Genomic DNA, 17,340 nt, shown 5'->3' with positions numbered 1-17,340 from the left:
AAAAAACGTTGTGTGGAGTGACGAATCATGGTACTCAATGGGGTGATCTGATGGCAGGGTGTGGGTGTGGCGAATGCCCGGTGAACGTCATCAGCCAGTGTGTGTAGTGCCAACAGTAAAATTCGGAGGCAGTGGTGTTATGGTGTGGTCGTGCTTTTCATGGAGGGGGCTTGCTCCCCTTGTTGTTTTGCATGGCGCCATCACAGCACAGGCCTACATTGATGTTTTAAGCACCTTCTTGCTTCCCACTGTTGAAGGCCTTTCAACATGATCGAGCACATGTTCATAATGCACGGCCTATGGTGGAGTGGTTACACGACAATAACATCCTTGTAATGCAACGAGTCCCGACCTTACTCCTATAGAACACCTTTGGGATGTTTTGGAACGCCGACTTCGTGCCAGTTAACGTAAGAAATTTCATTCTTCCGTATTGAACCAAGAATTACAATAAACAAACTTGATATTTCCACCTATTTAATACAATTTTAATGCAGTTATTCAAATACAACAGGTTAAATTTCACAGGACTAGTTTCAATGCGTACTTGCATCATCATCAGCTGTTTTCGGAAAATAGGCAACCTTAAAATTCATGACATGTCTTAAAATGTTTGGTATGAAAACCCATTAAATCTATAATTAAAACCTTGACTCATTAAAAACTATTATGACAAGTAAAAGACTTGCAAGTCAGTCGTATACATAATAAAAGTTCATTGGTTAAATGATATCCTTATGAACAAGCAGTTGTGGAGTCCTTAAATTTGTTGTGCGATTGATAAAATGTTGTGTTCCATTTCACTACAGTGTGTATACTGCAGAGCCATCTCAAAAAACGTGAAGGTTAGTCATATGGAATTTTCTGGATAAAATCTTCTATGTCCTAGGCCTATGAGGTGGAAACATTAAAGTGGCTTCTTATGATGTTTGTGAAACCAATGTTTCCTGGTTCAATGCGGAACCTCAACTGCCGTGAAACGATGCTATTACTAGCTGCGCACGTGACTTTGTGCCAGGCCTCACCGACCGACATCGCTACCTCTCCCGAGTGCAGCACTCCATGAAGAATGGGCTGCCATTCCCCAAGAGCAACCTTCCAGTACCTGATTGAACATATGCCTTCGAGAGTGGAAGCTGTCATCAAAGCTAAGGCTGGCCCAACACCATATTGAATTCCAGCATTACCGATGGAGGGCGCCACAAACTTGTACGTCATGTTCAGCCAGGTGTCTGGATACTTTTGATCACATAGTGTACATTTCAAAATATTTTTAATGTGATTTGGTGGAATCTTTCAAGAACAAAACATGCCATTCTATTTTAGTTAAGTGGTTTCTTTTTCAGGTATAATTATGTTACCTTATGTTTTTTTCGGGTAGTTTATAAATGTATTTATTCAAAATTAGTTTTTGTGTACCAAGAATCTAACAACTATAAAATATGAAATTGTTCATTTACAATGAGCAAGTATTTGAGTAATCCTGCATCGTATAAACTCACAGTGATCAGTTATTCCAAAGCACATGCGAATAGGGCAGGTAGCTGCAAGCATTCACTGTCAGATACAATGCGCACTACTGGCGACAACAGGGAACCTGCACTTCAAATGACCAACAAGTCTTGCAAAGCATTTCGTAGCCCAAAATGTGCAAGTTTCCACAACTAGAGGATGATCAGATATGTGTGATTTTGTTATGCAACTATGGATATGCCATTTCCCATGAAATGCTGTATTTTAAAGGACGAGAAGTAGCTGCAGGACATGGGATTAGTGTTGCAGATTTTAAAGTTAACCGAGACTAGATAATTAATTTCATCAAGAGAAGTGGACTCTTTCTTCCATGAAGAACTTCATTATGCCAAAGAATGCAGAATGATTTCAACAGAACACTAATTAATTTTCATCGCTTCGTTATTGGTAACTGGAAATTGAAAAAATAGCTGCTTCCCAAATAGGAATGAAGATTAGATGCATCAGCTTTGATATCGTCGCCATAAGACCTATCTGTGTCGGTGCGACGTAAAGCCCCTAGAAAAAAAAAAAAAAAAAAAAAAAAAAAAAAAAAAAAAATCAGCTTTGATATGCTACAATGTCGAACAGTCAATGAGAAATGGACATCGCATGTTATTGTATGCACAACTGGAAGCAAAATACTATGAAGTGCTGTAATGGTTGCTGTAACAGCTGATGGCAGAAAGCTTGCACCTTACGTTGATCTGCAATGAAAAACTATGTCAAAGGTACAATTTCTGCAAGGGATCCACACTTGTACCCAAGAAAAAGGGTGGTTGGACACGTCACTCATACAGGATTGGATACGAACAGTTTGGTGAAATCGAGCGGAATCTCTCCTTGATGCCCAGCCCTCCACGTGTTGGACAGTTTGCACGGCCACATGATGGAAGACACTAAGAAATTATTGGAAACGATGAAAACCAATTTGGCAGTGATTCCTAGTGGATTGATATCAGTACTTCAACCCTGGGACATTTTGAATAATAAACCATTCAAGGACAATGTTTAGAAACTCTATCAGTGCTGGATGGCAGAAAGTGTACAGGTACTTACTCCAACAGGTATGTTTCAGAAACCACCGGTGGAACTCCTTTGAGAGTTGATATTGCAAGCATGATTTCTTAAAAGGAATTTGATAAGAGCTTCAAGAAAATGGGAATCTCAAATATGTTAGATGGGGCTGAAAACGACTTCTTATGAAGAGATATGAGTGGTGATGGCAGCAGCAATTCTTCCTGCAGTGCCAGTAGTGACGTCGAAGACGGTACCCTGTAAAAGCTAAGATTTTTTTTTCTTTTTGCCAGTATGTCATTACTTGGTACTGTAGTTAATTCATATTTATTTCACTTCAGGTCATATTATGTTTGAAGTCAATACGGACCCACGTAAACTAAACCATTATGGTTAAAATAATAAACTTTTATCAGCTTGTAATGGGATTAATATTTTTCAGTGTCTTCAGTTCAGACTTGGATGTTCAACTTGCCTGATGTAGGGCCTACGCTATTTGACTTGTTGAGAAGAAATCTTTAGCCGTAATTTTATGCCAAATGGCGATAATTGCAAATGAGTTGATATCTTTTATATGTGAATAAATTGTAAATAAATTTTTTTGTATCTGTATATGAATAATTTGCCCATCCAAACATTTTGCCTGTATTTTTAGTAAAAGAAAGTGCATTAATTATGCGAGAAAATGTGGTATATTGTGCACCCTTATTTTTTATATGAAACTGAGAGAGAGGAATAATTCCCACTTATATCTTGCATTGGTTTTTCTTCATGTATCACTGTAAATACCGTATTTACTCAAATATCGGCCGCACTTTTAATGCCAATTTTAAGGTCCCAAAATAGGGGGGTGACACTATTATGTGGAAAATTTTCATACAGAATTTTTAAAAGACCTGGGGACAAATTGTAGCCATTGAAAATGTTACACTGCACAACAACAACAACAACAAACAAACAAAAAAACTTGAAAGTATGAAATATTTATGTTGTTGTGTGTGTTGAATTTGAAAATACATTCCGTTTATTTGTATCACATAAGGTTTTTGTTCAGTGATGCAATCCCGCTTTGTGCTAATACTCACCGGGTGGGCACTCCAGCATGGTCCAATTGTAAACATAAGATAAGGTTGTAGGCAGATGCTAATAGAAGTTTACAACGTATAAATTTCATGTTGGTTCCGTATTGACAATATAATATTCAAAAATTCAATTCTTCGAAAAGAATTTTATTAATGGGTCCACATATTCAATACTTGTCTTGTAGAAAATAATGAAAATTCTTTAAAACTTCAGGACATGTTTTGGCCGATCATATTTGGGCAACTTAGCTGCAATCAAATTTAAACTATACACTTTAAAAAGTGAACGCCATTGCAAAGATACGTGTTAGAAAACATTAAAACATATTAAAACTGCACATTGATTAATAAAAAGTGTCCACTTTGACGGGCGTTGCTTGCTGATTATGAGATGGAGAATGTTCTGGTGATTCCTTCTTATCAAATCAAAGACAAATCCAATCAAATCCAAACATGGGTGACTTCTAATAACCTTCTAGTTATTTGCCAAATCTAAAATGAAAAGAGAAACGAAAGATGAATATTGACATCTCTGCATTGGTAATGTGGATCGAAAATGCGTTAAAAGTGAGTGTCTAGAGGCGCGCGGCTGTGAGCTTGCATCCGGGAGATAGTGGGTTCGAAGCCCACTGTCTGCACCTCTGAAGATAGTTTTCGTGGTTTCTCATTTTCACACCAGGCAAATGCTGGGGCTGTATGTTAATTAAGGCTACGGCCGCTTCCTTCCAACTCCTAGGCCTTTCCTATCCTAACGTCGCCATAAGACCTATCTGTGTCGATGCGACGTAAAGCCACCAGCAAAAAAAAAAAAAAGTGTCAAGAATTCCATATAATTTTGTAAGATCAGAAAAAACCTTAAGTAATATTCTTTCCATACAGTGCACTCTTATGACATCACCAACGTGTATTCCAACATTCCAGCAGCGGAAACCATAAATCTAGTTAAAAATAATTTATATAAACAGAGCAATTTAAGCAGACTCGAAATAGAGGAATTCATACACATTCTAAAATATCCTGTTAGAGAACAATTATTTCAACTTCAACAATAACATTTATCAACAGAAGGAATTGCCATGGGGTTCACCCACTTTGGGTATTTTAGCAGAGATTTTTGTGGGCAATTTAGAAAACACCAAAATAATTAACAAAATTATAGGTGTACATCAATGGATAAGATATGCTGATGATGACTTCATCATAACAGACCAACGAGAAACGCTCAGTAAAACCGTTTTAGATCAACTCAACTCTGCAAGTCCACATACCAAATTCATGCACAATCCTGAAATTAACAAAGCCATCAACTTCCTAGAACTCACCATCACTAGACATAATGAATCTCTCAAGTTCAACATGTGTAGAAAACCCACCCAGACTGTTAACATCATCAGAACACCCAGGCACAAACACAAAAGTGGCTATAAATAACATGATTCAGAGAACCTTGAACATTCCTGTTTCAAATGAGGATTATAAGAAAGAAATCAATCTAATACACTTGATTGCCATCAATAACTGTTATAATAGGGATTTTGTGAACAAGATCATAAACAAAATAAAGACGAAATCATCCTCCACCTTAATCAAAGACTCTAAAGAGAAGAAAGATTACGGCACGTTCACTTATAATCTTTACGATATCCATCATATTACCAACATTTTCAATAAAATGAACTTGAACATCACGTGAAAAACTAATAACACTGATGCCAAACTTTCTACAACACCCACATTAACTGTAATAATAATACATGCAATCGGGAGTTTACAAAGTGAAGTGCACGGAATGCGATGCCACTTACGTAGGACAAACCGGCAGAACCTTCATAACACCTTATACAGAGCACGTAAATGCCGACAAATACAATAGGTATAGGTGTTGGAAAGTGTGTTTTTTTTTGGTTTTTTTTAGTGATTTGTTGATTTAAAAATCAAAATTGTGTTTTTATTATTTTCTCAGGAAAAAATGTTAAAATTTGGAAAGTGATAAGGTTTGTACAATAAGTGCATTTAAAAATGTATCAAATTAATCTATATATATAAATGAACTTGTCTTGACTGACTGACTGATTGACTGACAGATTCATCATCGCCGAGCCAAAACTACTGGACATAAAGAAATGAAATTTTAGGGATACATTCATGTTAACATGTAGGTGCTCGCTAAGGGAGGATTTTTGGATGTTCCATCGCTAATTTTTAAAACGAGTGTATCTATATCTCAAAACTTTAAAGGTTTACAGATGTAAAAGTTGGCATTTAGAATCTCCTTTAAAAATAAAGAAACACGTATTTTTTTGTTTTTGGAAAATCCCAATAGGAGGGGTGAAAAAGGGTGAAGAAGAGGTTGAATATCTTTAATGAGGCTACTTATATTTCAGAAACTGAAGATATTACAACCTGAAAATTGGTATTTGGAATCTCCTTTAAAAATAAAGAAACACGTATTCTTTGTTTTTGGAAAATCCAAATAACGGGGGTGAAAACGGGGAGGGGGGCTGGGGCTGATTTTTTAAAATGAGTGTATCTATATCTCGTAACTTTAAAAATGTACAGATGTAAAAATTGGTATTTGGAATCTCCTTTAAAAATAAAGAAACACGTATTTTTTGTTTTCGGAAAATCGTAATAGGAGGGGTGAAAAGGGGTGAAAAGCGGGTTGAATGCCTTTAATGTGGATACTTATATCTCAGAAACTGAAGATTTTACAGACCTGAAAATTGGTATTTATGACCTCCTTTAAAAATAAAGAAACACGTATTTTTTTTATTTTTGGAAAATCCAAATGAGTGTGTCTATATCTCATATCTTTAAAGATTTACAGACGGAATAATTGATATTTGGAATCTCCTCTAAAAGTAAAGAAACATAGGTCATTTGTTTTTGGAAACTCCACTTAAGGAGAACTAAAAGGGGGTGAAATATTAAAATGAGAATGTCTACAGTACATCTCATAAACTTAACATGTTACAGAATTGAAAAATGGTATTTTTATCTCTATTAAAAATAAGAAACGTGTTTTTTTAGTTTTCGGGAAAACCACTTGGGTGGGGGTGGGGGGTAAAAGTGACTGAAAATGGGGTTTGAATTATTTTAATTAGGATACTGATATCTCAAAACTGAATATGTTACAGACGTGACATTTAGTATTTGGAATTTGCTTTAAAAGTAAAGAAACACATATTCTGAGAAAATTCAATCTTGGGAGGGGGTGGGGGTGGTGAAAGAATTGAAAAATTAATTGAATTAATTGTATGAGGATACCGGTTCTTACATCTAATAAAAACTAAAGTTGTTACAGACGTGAAAATGGTATTTGGATATCCTTTAAAAACAAAGGAAAATGCGTTTTGGGGGAGGGGGGAATCATCTTGGGGGGCAGGAGTGAAAAGGAGTTAAACTCCTTTCATGAGGACACATATCTCTAAAACTGAAGATGTTAGAGCCGTGATAATTGGTATTTAGAATATCCTTTACTATTAAAGAAACAAGTATTTTTGCCGGAAAATTCACTTAAGGACGGGGGGGGGGGGGGGTAGTGTGAAAGGAAGTGAAAAAAAATGTAATTATGTTTATGGGGATACTTGTATCTCAAAACTGAAAGTAACAGACGAATCTCCTTTAAACAAAAAGAAACTTGCCTCCTTTGGGGGGGTAAGTCAACTTAACGGCGGTGGGGTTAAAAAAGTGGTGCGACCAATTGATTTTACCATTCATAATGTACTTATAAGGAGCCTCCGTGGCTCACACGGCAGCGCGCCGGCTCTCACCGCTGGGTTCCGTGGTTCAAATCCCGGTCACTCCATGTGAGATTTGTGCTGGACAAAGCGGAGGCGGGACAGGTTTTTCTCCGGGTACTCCGGTTTTCCCTGTCATCATTAATTCCGGCAACACTCCCCAATATCATTTCATTTCATTTGCCATTCATTAATCATTGCCCCAGAGGAGTGCGACAGACCTCGGCAGCCGGCACAATTCCTATCCTCACCGCTAGGTGTTGGCTTTATTCATTCCATTCCTGACCCAGTCGAATGACTGGAAACAGGCTGTGGATTTTCAATGTACTTATTCTGATCATAAACCGATCATTTTTAATCTTTCCTGGGTTCGTTTTCAAGAGCCATCTTTTCCTTTGGAGAATGTTCTTAGATTATAGTAGATTCTCCTGGCGTATAAATAAAAATTTAAACACTTTTGAAATAAGCGATAGGAATGAGATTGACCGTGCAATTGTTCACTTTTGCCAGAAATCCCGCGCACTTGCCTGACCGCAGCAATGTTGCTGATCACATTTTTAGCAATGACAATGGCAGCAGATGTAATTTGCCACCAAGTAGCCGTCTTGCATCTTGCTGTGGGGTCCAGAATAATATTAATAATAATAATAATAATAAAGTCTTGGACCGTCGCCAAAATGTGCGGACCGCGCTGGAAATGTGTCCTGGACGGGTAATGACTACAAACGCAGTCGGGCCGCGGGTTCAGTACCGCCAAGTCACCCAAGACGACACCATGCTGGATCTCCTCAAAGATTTGATCCATATTAAAAATGCTTAGGCCTATAGGAAAAGATGGCAAAGATTTAGGGATCCAACTGACCGGGTGGAATAACTGGACGTAGCCCGGGAAGTACAAAATCGATTGGTGGAAAGAAAGATTGAAAAATGGGAGGAACTTTGTCATAATCTCTCAGAAAACGAGTCAGATTGCAAATTTTGGCAGATTCTCTCAGAAAACGAGTCAGATCGCGAATTTGGGCGGATTATATAAAACGTGAAGCATTCAACATAAATTTCAGTATAATACCGTAGCGAAGCATGGGTATCTTGCTAGTAATATATAAAGTAAGAAACAAGATAACAGGTAAACCATTTAAAGTGGCTATAGAAGAGTGAGAAAATACTTATAAGGGAGTCACATTTTTATTTCACATTCACCTTCATGCAGCATCTTGAAAAATGTTTTATATGAATACAAGTTACCTTTCTCAGTTTTACTGGAATACTGCAGTGAAACCATTGTATGTACCGTATTTCACGGCATAATTGTCGCACTTTTTATACCAAAATTTTCGAAAAAATTGTAGGGTGCGACCATTATACAATGAATATTTAATACCAGTATTTGTATTACTCAAAAAATGTATTTATAACTAAATTGTATTTGATACAAATTTAAGATGCACGTAATACTCGCGTTTATACATCAAAATAATTAAAATAGTCTAAAACAAAATTCATAATTTTTCGCAACAATTCGGCGAACGTTTTTCCAACCTGAAAATAAAAATGAACGTATTAAGTTAATTTGTCATTAATTTAAGTATTAAAGTTAAAATATTACACTTGCAAAAAATTATCGCTTTGTTGTGAAATGCGGACTTACCGGTACGCAATTTATTCCAAATCTTCGGTGTCGCTATCGCAGGTTTCGCTATCTGATGCGCCGTCCTCGCCTCTGTTAATACCAGTATCAGATTCTTCGTCTCCCTGCCACACTGCGTCATCTTCGGAACCGTCTAGTGCATTCGAAATCCCAGTCCTTTTGAAGCTCTTGGAGACTAGTTCAGGTGGTATAAGATCCCAACTCTTCTTCACCCACGAGCATAACAAGTCCAAGGGTGGACGCCTGATATTTCCGGCGGGCGTCAATTGCTGATCGCCGCTCATCATCCACTCGTCGTAAAATCGACGTAAGTGGTCTTTAAAGGGTTTATTAACACATACGTCTAGTGGCTGCAAAGCAGATGTTAGGCTACCAGGAATGACTATCTGTCGTGTCTTATTTGTAGTGAGAATTTGCTTCACTTCGTTCACGAGGTGACCTCGGAAACTAAAACAAGCAGGGCTGGTTGTTTTAGTAGTGCACCAGGTCTTCTATTCCACACAGTTTTAACCCAGTCCAGCATGAGTTCTACGTCCATCCAACCCTTTGGTTGCACTCGTACATGAATTCCACGGGGAAACTGTATATTCTTAGGCATCGTTTTCCTCTTGAAAATGATGTAAGGCGGCAACTTTCTCCCGTCAGATGTAATGGCTAGCATTGCCGTGCATCGCAACTTCTCACTACCGCTGGTTTTCATTAATACACTCCGTGATCCTTTTAGCGCAAAAGTGCTGTTGCGAGGCATATCAAAAAAGATTGGAGTCTGATCGGCATTACCGATTTGAGAAAGCAAGTACGAAGTTTCCTTGCGCAAACGTATGACAAATCGGTGAAAATTTACAATCTTGTCCGTGTAATCAGCAGGCAACTTTTGGCTTAGTGTTGTTCTCCTTCGCACTGACAGATTGTGTCGTCGCATGAACCCCTTAATCCACCCACGAGTCGCCTTAAACTGAGTTACCGGTATGTTGTGTTTGCGCGCTACCTCCTGTCCCTTAATTTGTAACATTTCATATGATACACTGCAGCCATTGTTACGTATTTCACTGACGTACCTAAACACTTCTTCGTCAATTATAGGAAACTTCCCTGTTTTAGGACCTCTAAACGCGCGTCTAGAAGGGTTTGTGCTTTTTAGCTTGTTTTTTACTTTCCGCCAGTCACGCACCAACTTTTCACTCACAGAAAATTTTCTTTCTGCAGCTCTGTTCCCGTGCTGTTCAGCGAAGGCAATTACGCTTAGTTTGAAGCCCGCAGAATAGTTTCTATATTTACCCATAATCGGTTATAAATGCTTCACACGTTAATGTTTTGCGATATAAATGACTTTCCGTAATTGTTCACTATTAAAACAAATTATTTCTGCAAACACCCAAAACACAAATTAAAAACTTAAATTCTCACGCACACATGTCTACAGTAATCACGTAAATCTGAAACAAATAAATGCATCTGTGATCTGTCCATTCCAGAGCAGCCAATACAAGATCCAATACTGTTAGGCAGCAAGGAAGCATGCAACAATTTATCAGTTTAGCTCGTTGGTTGCGACACACTACTGCGCTTGCGCAAAGCTCGCAAACCGGAGCTCTAGCTAGCGCGGTGTAGATCTACTGTATAGGTGACTGTATTCCGAGACGTCAGTAACAAACATTAATTTTTTTCAATTTATTTTAAACATACGGTAATTAGGTTAATATTTCTTCCCAGTTATTGATGATTTTACATTACATTACTGACGAGTTTATAAAATAAAACTTTAATAGCATTGGATAATAATTATCTTGACTGCTTGGATAAAAGTTTTCATCCCATGCCCGGACACTTATGACGTAGTAGTAAGATAAGAGTCTAGCGATGACAACTGAGACATCGTAAATAATTCAGCTGAATAATTCCGTGAAAATCTGCGTTATCGTCTTGGATTTCACTTCGTGCGCAATAACACAGGAGCCGGCCCCATGGTGTAGGGGTAGCGTGCTTGCCTCTTACACGGAGGCCTCGGGTTCAATTCACGGCCGGGTCAGGGAATTTTACCTGTATCTGAGGGCTGGTTCGAGGTCCATTCAACCTACCTAGCCGGTATTTCCTGGCGACGTTGCCGATAAGTGATAACTTACAGCCTTACGTATTTCAAATGGGAACTCATAATATGTAGGTGGTGAATAAATAGTACACTGTCTCGCGACCACGTTGTCAAACTGCCGATAGCCTACCGGTAAGCATAATAATTATGTAGGTGGTGAATAAATAGTACACTGTCTCGCGACTACGTTGTCAAACTGCCGATAGTCTACCGGTAAGCCATGCGTCGTACATATACCGGTATTATTTATTTATACGTTGTGCAACATGTCGCAAACGTGACTGTGTTGCCAAATTGCCCATAAACCATATACGTATTTAAATTGCGCATTCATGTGCAACTTACGTTGCAGTTCCATTTACCTTTTAACCAGATTAGTGAACAAAATGTGGACGTGCGACGATTATGTAATTAAAGGTTTAAAGTCCGATTTTTGTATTGAAAATAAAGGATGCGACGATTACGCGGTGCCGACGATTATGCCGTGAAATACGGTAAATCATGGTCAGTGTCTCAGCACTTGCAGCTGTCAGTCAGTCACCTCCTATCACGTACTGTGATACTATAATTTAAAAACGGCCTTTCATAATCCACATTTGAACATGGATACCACACACATTTCTATGGAGCAGTTGCCTTAATCCGATGAGGATCTCTGGAACAATCACATAATCTTCTTGGCGCATTTGGTTCTTGATGGCAGTTAGGTAAATGCTGTGAGCTTCTAAAAACTGTTTGAGAATCCATCCTCTTAAAAAATGGGACATTCTTCTTAAACTGGAGTAGTTCTGAGGAGATACATTCTTAGGTGCATGCTGAGGATCAAACAATGACCCGATGGCTTCTACAGCCTTCCTGACTGGATCTGTGGTCCTTAAAGTCCTAATTTTTACTGGAGTTGACTAGGCAAAAAACATAAGCTTGGGCTGTACCATTATGTCTGTTTCAAGTTCGGGACGATCGTCTGGTTGAATACTATAACATTGCCTAATAGCTTGAGCTTTACCTCAAGGTCATCTAGCTTCCTCAGCAAGTACATGAATTGCTGGGTACATGGACCCCTCCAAGGAATTAAGCAAGTCCATAAGAGAGGCACCAACAACAGAAACGTACACTGCTTGTAATTTTATAATTTGTATTGTTGTAGTCGATGCTTGTTGGAAAAATTTCATCCCAGAATTTGAATCTTCCAGTGTTTTGAAAAATGCTGCCAGATCTTCCACATGTGTGGCCATATACATTGCACCCTCAAACCAGGAATTCCATCTAGTACACACAGGCATTGGGAATGCCAGAATTTCGTCCTCTTGTTCTGTGTTTTCATATTTCTCTCTTAGAAACGCAGTTTAGTTGCTTTTTCACCAAGCTCGACAGCTGCAGTTGCTTAAGTGCGGCCAGTATCCAGTGTTCAGGAAATAGTGGGTTCGAATCCCACTGCCGGCAGCCCTGAAGATGGATTTCCGTGGTTTCCCATTTTCACACCTTAATTAAGGCCATAACCACTTCCTTCCCACTCCTAGCCCTTTCCTGTCCCTTCATTGCCACAAGACCTATCTGTGTCGGTGCGACATAAAATCAACAAAAAAATATTGCTTTTTAACTAATTTAAAAAGGTATTCTTTGTCTTTACTATACACATCTTCAATTCGGCCAGCTTGTTTTCAAATATGCAGCTGACAAGGTTGACTGTATGAGCCCAGCACTGGACATGACATACTTCTTCAATCAGTCCTTAAAGAGTAGTTACACATTATGTCGTGTAGTGTGCAGATCCGTAACTACTGCCACTACACACTCCCGTTCAGTATTGTAGGAATTCAAATTTTCTAATATAGCATTGGCACAGTTTTGCGCTACTGGCAAATTTAGAACAACAGAGGCAGCCAGACGGGTGCTCATTTCAGCTGATTGAACAGGTGGGGAAGTTGTTTTGTCACTTAGCAGAAACATGTCTTTGCCTTTTAGATCTTCCTTATTTTTTCCCCCCCTCCTTCTTTCACCGATCATGGGGATGTATTCCTGATGGTCTGGTTTGCTTATGGTAAATCTCCACTTCTGTGAACATATTAAGCCAAGGACAGATACAGTAGCAGGATTGTCTAGTTTCTCTACTGGTATGTTACCCTTCACGAACGCAGTAGCTGTGTCCAAAGTAAACTCTTCTCTTGAATCCTTCACGCGATTAGCATTTGATAATGCATCTTTCAATGTGGCCACTCTAGAAACACTAACTTCAAGATGCAAATTTTCTCGGTGTTTTGAATACTTCTCTGATTTACAAAGTTCGTCTAAAGCATCTTCCCTGTGATAATCTAACCGACAATCACAATATTTGCACATAAGAATGCACAGGAAATTATAAATCCTTCATTCTTATATCCTTTAAGTCTATCCATGGCAGAAACTGCTAGGTTTGGCATTTTAAAACCCCATTGTGTGATGCCCAGTAACAAACACTGTTATCACACGGTTGACTAGTCACATGGTAGTACCGTATAAAGTCGTAACCACACGCAAAATGTATTTCTGAATTCCTTTCACAATATTTAAATTATGTTGCATCTCATCTCTGCTTACTGCTAAGTTCGGAACTACTGCAACAAACACGTGGTCACCAACTGATTTACGCAAATGACGCACTAGATTAACGTATCCACACAGATGCACACAAGATGCTGTTAGTTGGTACAATTAATTTATTCACACATATTCACAAATTAATACACACATAACCTTGATCACCATATCACAAAACAAAAGCACTTCACATGTAGAATATCAACAAGCCGCCATCTTTAAACAGTTGACAACTGACACCGAATACCACAGAGGTTATACTTTAAAACACAGTTGAAAAACAGATGACTACTGATCAATTCAACATGGAGACTGCCTAACTCGGCATGTCAGCCACGTGCTACTAAACAATAACTCAACAGTAACTTCCAAACCACAACTCGTTCCACAACTAACTTGTCGCCGTCAAGATCGCCTCCTTGTATATGTGTCTAGAAAGATACATTACAAAAAATGTCTTCATGAAAATTCTATGAGTGCATGAATACACAGAATACAATGTACAGAATATTCTCCATTGTTCTCGTGCCTATACCATTCTGGAAGTTACAGTGTGTTTCACAATTATGGATTACAATTTATATATATACAGGTAGGAATAAATTACATAATATTAATTTACAGGTATTTACATTAACTCAACTCATATAAATATTTATGGACAGCACGGTTCACGACATAACCTCACAAGCAACGCTATCGTATAATAATAATAATAATAATAATAATAATAATAATAATAATAATAATAATAATAATAATAATAATAATAATAATAATCACGATCGTAAAATAATAATAATAATAATTTGAGCTCGATAACTACATTAGTTACGCATGGGTGAGAGAATATTGTTTTCAAGTTATAACTGTATGTCACACTTGCATCAAGTTTCAATGATAACGCACAATTTGTGCTCTTTTAATTAAATTATATAGAATTCTCTACTACCGGTATTAATCACACTCACTACCGATGTAACAGGAGGCAGACATCGTATGCATGTTGAACATCAGTCACGTAACTTTTTGGAGGTAGTCGGCCGAACAATTCATGCCATGAGATAAAAGTTGTTCACTACCGGCTACAGCACCACTATCCAAGACGGACTCCAGTACTCCAGATGAAGGAAAGTAATCACAAATTTTCCAATATTAATCAGAACATGATAATCATTCAGACAGCTAGCAAAGAAAAATATCTGAACATTCTTGAAAATTTGCATATTCACATCAACCAAAAGCTCACCCCCTGGTACAATCTCAGTTAAATTATAGAAAGGAATAACATTTTATTTAAAGAATTGACAAAGATGAGCAATTAACAACAGATGGCAAAAACTTTCGCAACATACAGTCAACATGCCATTCCTTTCACTCCGGTCATCTACACTTCCCCTTTACACACACTTCCCCTCTCCAGCAACAGCTCGGGGCAAGCAGCAGCCCGTACTTCTTCAGATTACCACCTCACTTGACAGTATAAACTTCAAGGGCTGGAAGAAAGGGCGTAAGTGTTTACATTCACTTTTAACGCATTTTCAGTCCATATTACCCGCATACAGATGTCAGTATTCATCTTCCGTTTCTTTTTTCTTTTTAGATTTGGCATATAACTAGAAGATCATTAGAAGTCGTCCATCTTTAAACACACCATTAAGTTCTGAATTGGCATTGTAATCTTACACATCGTCTCTGAACACTTGTCAAGGTTCTTTGAGTCAAATGCTACCAGTCTCATCATGATCAGCATGCAACATGCCAATATTTTATTTGAGTGACATCTTCACATTGGTCATTTGATTTGATAAGAAGGAATCACCAGTACATTCTCCATCTCATAATCAGCAAGCAATACCCGTCAAAGTGGACACACTTTTTTTTAAATCATTATGCAGTTTTAATATTTTTTTAATTTTCTTAACGTGTATCTTTGTAATGATGATTACAGTACTTGTGATTAGTACCACTATATGTGAAACATCACAGGCTTACTACGTTGCTTGTGATTATTACCATTATGTGAGAAACATTACGGGTCTGGGCGTTGCCTGTGATTAGTAGCACTAAATGAGCGTTACCGTGATTAGTACCCACTATGTAAGGAAACCAAGGGAATACCGGTGCCTGTGATTAGTACACCTATGTGAGGAACACCATGGGTTTGCATTGACTATTAGTGCCACCACTATGTGAGAAACACCATAGGTCTGCGTTACCTGTGCGACATACATTACTTGTGAGTAGTACCGTAATGTGTGGAACACCGTGAGTCTACGTTACTAATGATTAGTACTGCTACATGAGAAATACCATGGTTCTACTCTACTAGCGATAAGTACCATTATGAGGGGCTGTTGACCTGGATTTTGGACCCCTTTGAATAACAAGCATCATCGATTCAAGATTGTGCTTGGAAGCAGTCCCTTGGTCTGTAATACTATTGTTTTAAGATAGGTTCTGGGAAGGTGGGGCATTGCAGGTCAGATCCACTGATTCTTTTAAGTTCATAATCATTGTTCATCATCTTTCTTAATTCTAGTCAGTGGACCAATTTTGGAATTATTTTTAACTTTCATTATTGTGAGTTGGATCCGCTGATTATTTTAAATTCTTAATCATCCATACATTCTTCATCATCACGTTTTGAATTCTGGTTAGTGGATGAATTTTAGACTTTTAAATTGTCATTACATTTTGTCTCATTTCGTACCATTAGGGGCCAGCCGATGACCTAGATGTTAGGCCCCTTTAAACAACAATCATCATCATCATCATCATCATCATCATCATCATCATCATCATCATCCTAGCCACTCTTATATGGTTGGCTAACCATCCCTCAGCTTGCTGGATAGGAATGGCACGCAGGCACACTGGTCACCCTGTTTCTCCTGATTTTTGAAATGCGTGCTTGTTGAAGGTGATAGCATAGGAATTTGAGAGAACAAAGAGAGTAGATCAGTTTACAAGCACATCATCACAAATTGTAAATCTGGTAGTAACAAAGCATCACAGTATATAGTAACATGACACATTTAAAACAAAATAAGAAATCTCTGGAAAAAATTTCTACCTTAGAACCACTAAACACTACATTTTATAGGGGGCTGAGATGGAGTGCAGTTGCTGTTATTTTGTCTATGGTTTCTCATTTATCTTTCTAATTTATTCATTCATACATGTATTTAATATCATCGTCATTGGTACAGACCATGATGATACATGCATTAACACAGATTGGAAAAAATGAAAATTGGCCTTACATTCCAAAAGCTCATATACAATATAATGGGACCCTTGCGTACATCTCATATATATTTACATCAGACTTTGCCTTGGGTAATATCCTGTTGACAACTCTGTGCGCCAGAGGTGAATGGCACCACGTCCACCTTTTATGATCTTTTCCATGGTGCAAAACGTTATCTGCTATGCTCAATAATAAGCGAGCTAGCCAGTTTGTGGTAAAAGGCACCAGGTCCACTACCTTCCAAAACAAATGAAAGAAATCAAAATTTTAGAAGTGGGTGTTAAAAGTAGAAGAATATTTGTATTGTTATGTTAAAGAAATTAACTAATGTTTTCATTAAAAACAAATGCTGAAAATCTTTCTTTTAGCTCTCCTGTAAAATTTCATATATGTGACATACTGTGATTTCCTCCATGGTACAG

The 17,340-nt window shown here is 37.9% G+C and overlaps 1 protein-coding gene across 1 annotated transcript in view; it reads left to right on the top strand.

Moving 5' to 3' along the window:
• The window catches only part of LOC136863731 (coiled-coil and C2 domain-containing protein 2A), a 569,644-nt gene that overhangs the window by 220,400 nt on the left and 331,904 nt on the right, over nucleotides 1–17,340 (top strand). The window lies entirely within an intron of this gene.

Source organism: Anabrus simplex, chromosome 2, assembly GCF_040414725.1.
Source record: "Anabrus simplex isolate iqAnaSimp1 chromosome 2, ASM4041472v1, whole genome shotgun sequence".
In the NCBI taxonomy this organism is placed as follows: domain Eukaryota; kingdom Metazoa; phylum Arthropoda; class Insecta; order Orthoptera; family Tettigoniidae; genus Anabrus; species Anabrus simplex.
The sequence above is the reverse complement of the archived record's forward strand: the minus strand, read 5'-3'. Positions and strand labels throughout refer to the sequence as shown.